Source organism: Orycteropus afer, unplaced genomic scaffold (assembly GCF_000298275.1).
Source record: "Orycteropus afer afer isolate SDZICR_OR568_19922 unplaced genomic scaffold, OryAfe1.0 scaffold00693, whole genome shotgun sequence".
Classification (NCBI taxonomy): Eukaryota; Metazoa; Chordata; class Mammalia; order Tubulidentata; family Orycteropodidae; genus Orycteropus; species Orycteropus afer.
Genome location: NW_006922280.1, coordinates 528,920 through 536,649, shown reverse-complemented (window position 1 = coordinate 536,649; position 7,730 = coordinate 528,920). Strand labels below are relative to the sequence as shown.

Below are 7,730 nucleotides of genomic sequence, written 5' to 3'. Positions count from 1 at the left end.
TGGTCCTCCATGATGTGATCTGATGTGATAAACAAAGCAGTTGTAAGGGGATTAGGGTGGGATGCAGCACCCTTAATCAAGTCATAGCCCTGATTGTGTGTAAAGGGAGTTTCCCTGGGTGTGGCCTATATACTCTTTTATCTTACAAGAGATAAAAGGAGAGAGAAGCAAGCAGAAAGAGAAGAACCTCCATGCCATCAGGAAAGAAGAACTGGGAACAGAGCACATCCTTTGAACTCAGGGTCTCTGCACTGTGATCCTCCTACATCCAGGGGAAGATTGATGCCAAGAAACATGGAGATCTCTAAGGACGTTGAGCCCACATGTGTTGAAAGGAGGCAAGGATCTTCCCTCAGTGCTGACAGAAAAAGAAAGCTTTCTGTGAGAGCTGATGCCCTGAATTTGGCCTTCTGGAGTCCTAAACTATAAGAGAATAAATTTTCTGTTTGTTACAACCATCCATTGTGGTATTTCTGTTACAGTAGCACTAGCTAACTCAGACAGTGACCCAGCAAAGAAGAAAGATGGAGTGAGAATGAAGAACAGAACAGTTGTTATTGTTAGCTTTCATTGACTAACCGACTCATGGAGACTGTGCATTACAGAAAGAAACATTGCCTAGTCATGCTCCATCTTCATGATTGTTGGTATGTTTGAGTCTATTGTTATGGCTATTGTGTTAATCCATCTCATAGAGGGTTTTCCTTATTTTCATTGACCCCATACTTTATCAAACATGATGCCATTTTCTAGCAATTGTTTTTTCCTGATGACATGTCCAAAGTAAGCAAGATGAAATCTTATCATCCTCAATTCTAAGGAGCATTCCAGTTGAATTTCTCCTAAGACTGATTTATTTGTTCTTCTGGAAGTCACAGTACATGAAGTATTCTTTAACATCACAGTTCGAATGCATCCATTCTTCTTCTATCATTCTTTTTCATTGTCTTGTTAGGTCATGCCACTCATCTCTGGTCATTGCCATTGCTGTTGTTTGTGTGGTGAGGTGGAGGTTTGACCAAAGGTAAGGTGCCACAGGCATGAAGCTGGAAGATGGCCTGGTGAGAGGATTGCTGCTGGGGCACTGTGGCTGAGAGACTCACCAGGAAGGAACCATCCCTCCTGACACCTCATCCAAACATCCTCCTAAATTGTCAGATGTTAATGTGCACAGGAGTCAGTCACCTGGGAATGTGTTAGAATGCAAGTCAAGCAGGTCTTAGACAAGGCCTGAAAGTCTTCGTTTTTGACAGCTTTCAGGGGGTGCTGATGCTGCTGGTCCTGTCCACACTCTGAGTATGGAGCATGTACCACTTCCAGGTAAACTCTTCCTGATCCACTCAGGGATAGAGATGGAGCCAGAAAGGCCTTGCCTGAACACATTTTCCTTCTTTGTGCCTACCCCTGTGTAACCCCCCTTTAGACCCCTGGAAGTCCATGCTGATCCTTTCCCAAGAATGGCACTGCACAAGTTCAGGCAGCCCTCACCCCTACCATGCACACCCAAGGGCACACTTCTCTGAAGACACCATACTACTCTCCTTACCATTCTGCAGATTCTGGATACCATTTGAAATAAGCCGAATAATGAATTATCCAAATCTGTTCTGAACTGTGTGAAGCAGATTGGAGCCTTCTGCTGCCTCTCTCTTTCTTGATTTTTACCCTTCTGAGGATCTCACCCTTGGAATGCTCCCTCTAGTGGTCGGTAACTGTCACAGACTCAACAAACCAAACTCATTGTCCTAGAGTTGGATCTGACTCATAGCGACCCTTCCTTGGGTTTCTGAGGTGCTGTCACCGTGGAAGTAGATGGCCCAGTCTTCCTTCTGAGGCGTGGCTAGTGGGTTTAAACTGCTAGCCTTGTGGTTAGTAGTCAAATGCCTTAGGTGCTACACCACCAGACCTCCCACTGCCACAGGCCTGGGTCCAACCAAGTGGGCTCTGTTTCTGAAGGCCTCTCTCCAACCTCTTGAGGCTCTTCCTGCTTGGTGGTAAGGGTGGTGCCCTACATGTACCATACTCTGCCTTGGGATGGTATCTCTGAACCAAAGGTGGAGATGTTAGGTATTCAAACGGGAGAATGGGGAAACAACCCTCTGCCCTGAGTCTCTGTGTATTTCCAGGAATGAGACACTTGGCTCATTTCATGGAAGGAGTAGTTGAGATCTGTCTTGTCAGTGCTTGCTGCAGGAAACTCATCCCTGCATCAGGTACTAACCTGGAGAGATGAAGTGTACTCGAGGGGCCTACATAGAAGCCCAAACCCCCTGTAACAGTCCACTGGACTGCCATTTGCTTGGGACATGAGAGCTGTAGAATATCAGGCCTCTCAGACTGGCATGGCTATGGGAGGTTGTCTCCTCAGTGGGGATATGGCTCCTTTGCCCATTTTGAATCCTTTCTTACTACCTAGGGTCACATATGACCATGCAGGACTCTGGCCTTGGAAGATCACAACCTAAGATAAAGATTATATAGAATGTGAGATAAGATTTTTTTTTTAACTTTTTATTGTGATTTAGGTACAGTTTTACGAAGATTAACAGTCAACAATTCATATACATGTTGTTTCATGACACTTATTATAATCCCCACAATATAACAGCTCTCCTCTTACCTCCTCCCTGTGATTACCCATTCTCTGTGTCCTTCTTACCTCTGTATTCCTGCCTGCCTACCTTTCTCCCTGTGCAAATGGTTTCCTTCTGATTTCCCACAGTTGACTGCTCTGAGGGGTGCATATCCCTGGTTTAGTTGTTCAGGTCATAAGCCTATTGAACTTCAGAAGTGAGTCCAACTCCAGGCCTGCAGGGTTCCTCAGGTCCATAGGCCTGGAGTGTTCAACAGTCTCTATCAGACCAGTAATCCTGGTCATTTTCATGTTTTTGAATTTTATTCCACATTTTTCTCTCACTCTATCCAGGATCTCTAATTTTGATCCCTTTCTGAGTGGTTGGCATTGGTAGACAGGTACCATCTCTGAGTGCTGTACGTCAGTTGGTCCCTTGGACTAATTTTTTCCATATATCTTTGATTTTCTTCATTCTTCTTTGCTCCAGATGAGGAGAGACCAGTAATTGCATCTCAGATGACCACTCACAAGCTTTTAAGACCCTGTTACTACTCACCAAAGTAGGATGTAGAACAATATTTTTGTCTACTATATTGTGCCAGTTGATCTTGATTCTGAGTCTATAGCCCAGTGACTGGAAGACTAACTGCTGAACAAATGAGAGACAGGTGCTGTTTAGGAACAGCAGATAGGGTGTTCAAGACAAAATAAATATGGAGTTCCTTTAGGTCCAAAAATGCAGCTCTAGTGGTGTAGTGGTTAAAGCATTTGGCTGCTAACCAAAACATTGATGATTTGAACCCACCAGTTAGTTGCTCCTTGGGAGTAGATAGTCTACTTCCATAAAGATTTCCAGCCTTGTAAACCCTAGGGGCAGTTCTACTCTATCTGAAAGGATTGCTATGAGTTGGAAGACTCGAGAGCAGTTGATTTGGGTTTGGTATGTGTGAAAACACTTAGAATGTTCTCGTGAGGGCAAGAGGTAGAGGGTGATCATGGCATTTGGTGTGTCAGTAAAGGCTTGTTAGGGATCCAGTTGTGTCCCTCAAAAAATATTTGTTGAAGTCTAACTCTTGGTACCTGTGCTGTGGAAATAGGAATCTTTACAGATGTAATTAATTAACATAGTTAACATGCTGGAGTAGGGTGAACCTAATCCAATATGACTAGTGCCCTTATAACAAGAAGAGAAGAGACATAAACCCAGAGGAAAGATGTCCTTGTGAAGATGGAAGCAGAAATAGTGTGACTCCACCATAAGCCAAGGAACACCTGGGACTGCTAGGAGCTAGAAGAAACAAGGATGGATCTTCCCCTAGAATCTTCAGAGAGCATGGCCCTGTCAAGCACCCTGAATTCAGAACTCTGGCATCCAGCACGGTGAGACAATATATTTCTGTTGTTTTAAGACATCTACTTTGTGGTACTCCATTAGGGCAGCCCTAGGATACCCTGAGAGCCCAAGGATGAAAAGAGACAACTGTTAACCATTTTTCTTGACAAAGATTTGCTCCTGCATGGATTTGTTCAATTGAGAAGAATGGTAAGGACATCTCTATGTTTGCATGTCTTCCTATAAGAGATGTCAGGAATCACCAAGTCCACCATTTGATAAGTGGAATTTTCTGAGATGCTGTAACTCTATAGATAATTCTGGAGATAAAAAGACTTTGGAGGAAATGGCAGTTTTACCTCCTGAACTCAAAGTAAATCAATCAATAATGTCTGCTAGCTCATCACAAAACCTACTTAGGTATATCAGGAGACAGAAAGTGAACATGGCCTGCACAAGCCAATCTATTGAAAGTTAAAATGAGTATCTACTGGTATCAGAAAGATAATCTGTTGTTGTTAGGTGCTAGTGAGTCAGCTCTGACTCATAGAGACCCTATGTACAGCACTGCCCAGTCCTGCTCCTTCCTCATAATCCTTGCTATGCTTGAGCCTGTGATTGCAGCCACTGTGTCAGTTGTTCCCACTGAGAGTCTTACCCTTTTTTGCTGACCCTCAACTTTACCAAGCATGATATCCTTCTTCAAGGCCTGATCTCTTCTGATAAGATGGCCAAGTAGCTGAGATGAAGGCTGCCAATTCTCGCTTCTAAAGGAGCATTCTGGGTGCACTTCTGCTAGGACAGATTCTGGTAGTCCTTGGTATTTTCAGTATTCCTCAACAACACCATTATTCAAAGGCATCAGTTCTTCTTTGGTCTTCCTTATACATTGCCCAACTTTCACATGCATATGAAGTGAATGAAAACTACCATGGCTTAGCTTAGGCTCACCTTAGTCTTCAACATGCTATCTTTGCTTCTTAACACTTTGAAAGTCTTTTGCAGCAGATTTGCCCAAAGCAATGTGACATTTTATTTCTTGACTGCTTCTTCCATGGTGTTGATAGTGGATCCAAGTAACATGAAATCCCTTACACCTTAAGTCTTTTTTCCATTTATCATGATGTTTCTTATTGGTCCATTTGTGAGGATTTTGTTTTTTTTTATATTGTGATATAATCCATATCAAAGACTGTAGTCTTTGATCCTTAGTAGGAGGTGCTTCACATCACCTTCACTTTCTGCAGGCAAGGTTGTATCATCTTCATATTGCAGGTTGTTAATGAATCTTCCTCCAATGCTGATGCCACCACAGTACCACAAACTGACAGACAATTGATGGGAAAGATAGTCTAGGTAGATTATTATTTAGGGAATGCTGGAATTCCTGCAAATGGAAAATTGTCCCCCCTCTTTACCCTTAATTATAATGAGGCCACATAAAGAGACATTCTATATGGGGAGAAAAGAAAATATCCAATAATCAAGTAGTATGTGCCAGAAGGCGCTCTGGTGGCACAGTGTTAAGTGCGCAACTGTTAACCAAAAAGTTGATATTTCAAACCCATAAGCTGCTCCACAGGAGAAATATGTTGCAGCCTGCTTCCTTAAAAATTACAAGCTTGGAAATTCTGTGGGACAGATCTACTCTGTCCTATAGGTTTGCTGTGAGTTGCAGTTGACTCAATAGCGGTGGGTTTGGTTGGTATGTGCCACAAATAGTGACTCACATGTTTTTGGCTATCATTTCTAGCCTTTTCCTAGTTCTGGCAGGAAGGTGTTGATACTCCTACTGCATGGATGAGGAATTTGAACTTGTAGCCAGTGGTTTTCCATCATGCCTGCATAGTAGAATCACATATTAAGCTCATAATCACACATAAAATCACTTATAAAATCCTCAATACCCAGAGCATCAAAAGTCATGAAACCCCTAAATGAACTACAGAAAAAGGCAAGGTTGAAGACTTTGGGGACTTGGCCAAGGTCACACAGCCAGGCAGAGCAGACTAAACTTTACCCCCAAATTCCATGCTTTTTCTCTTCTGTTATACTGACTAACTTGTGTCTTAAAGTCATGTTGATCTAAATTATGAAAATCTGAGCAAGAAATCCCGGTTTTCTATTAAAAATAAATCAACTTTTATAATTTTAGTTCAGAAAAGATGTGTAAATGTCAAATGTCAAAGCTCAGTTAGTGGTGTGTATGCTGAAATGTCTGGGGAGTGTACTGATGTCAGCAGTTTGCTTTGAAATGCACCAGGAAAAAAAAAAAAAAGAGTTGATGGATAGGTAGAAGGATCAACAGATGGTAAATATCTGACAATATTGGTACAATGCTAATAGAAGAACATGAGTGACAGGTGAGATGAGCATTCACTGTAGAAACACTGTATGTTTTATGATCTTGAAACTCATATGAGTACAAGGAACAAGAAATCATGGTCTCCACACCATTAATGACTAAGCATCCCATTTTTAACCCACAGTTTTAAAATTATCGTACATGAATTTCAGTGATATATTTCATATCTCAGAGTTTATATTGACAGGCTAATGTATTCGTCTAGTTAATTTACCTGAACAAATGTGTAGAAACATTGCTCTGAAAGACAAATGAGTGGTCACATCTAAACACAACATGTTAAATGATAAAACTGTAAAGAAAGTAAACATAGAACATCTTTGCAACCTAAGGTTAAGAGATGATTTGTGAGATACAATACGAGAAACACAATTCATAAAAGGAAGAACAGGTAAGTTTGACATCATTAAAATTAATGGACTTTTTTCTGCAAAAAAGACACTGCAGAAGAGATAAGCTCCAGACTGGGAGAAAATGATTTGCAAATAGCATCTCTGACAAAAATCTTCTGTCCAGAATATGTTAAAAACACTCTCTAAACTGAAAACTAAGAAATGAAACAATCCAATTTGAAAATGGTAGCATAGTGGCTAAAGCACTTGACTGCTAACCAGAAGGCTGGCGGGTCAAAACCACCAGCCACTCCTTGGAAGGAAGGTTGGGCAATCCTACTTCCGTAGTGATGCTGCCTCGGAAACCCAAGGAGGGGTCGCTATGAGTCGGGGCCGACTCGATGGCACATAACAACAACAACAATTTGAAAATGAGCAAAAGACTTAAACAGATATGTCATTAAAGAGTATAAACAAATGGCAAAGTAGTACACAAAAAGATGTTCAACATCATTAGCCCTCAGGGAAATGCCATGATAAAATACCACTACAAACAGAAAAAATGACTAAAGTCCAAATATCTGACAACATCGAATGCAAAAAAGGATGCAGAGGAACTGGAACAGTCAGTCATACACTGTTGATGGGGGCACAAAATGATACAGCTCCACTGTAAAACAGTTTTCAGTTTCTTATAGAGTTACAAATTTACCATACCCATTGCCATGAAGTCAATTCCAATTCATAGCAACCACCTTTGGGTTTCTGAGACAGTAAATCTTTATGGAAGTAGACTACCTAGTCTTCCTTCTGCAGAGTGGCTGGTGGGTTTGAATCACCAGCCTCCTGGTTAGGAGTCAAGTACCTTAGGTACTGCACCACCCGAGCTCCTTACAAATTTACCATATGGCCCAGCAATCCTACTCCTGTGTATTTACTTTAAGAAATTAATACTTCAGAGCTATTGAAGATGGCGGACTAGGCACAAGGACTGCACAGACGCTCTTCAACAAAGGAAAGGGAAAACAATTAACACAGACACAGAAGATAATCTTGGACCCCTGAGCCTTGAAGGGAAGGATACAAAAGTGGACTAAACCCCAACTAGCAGAAGAATTTGCGTGA

At 41.7% G+C, this 7,730-nt stretch overlaps 1 protein-coding gene across 1 annotated transcript in view; it reads left to right on the top strand.

Annotated features, from left to right (window-relative positions):
- The window catches only part of SYNDIG1 (synapse differentiation inducing 1), a 235,104-nt gene that overhangs the window by 41,200 nt on the left and 186,174 nt on the right, over positions 1-7,730 (top strand). The window lies entirely within an intron of this gene.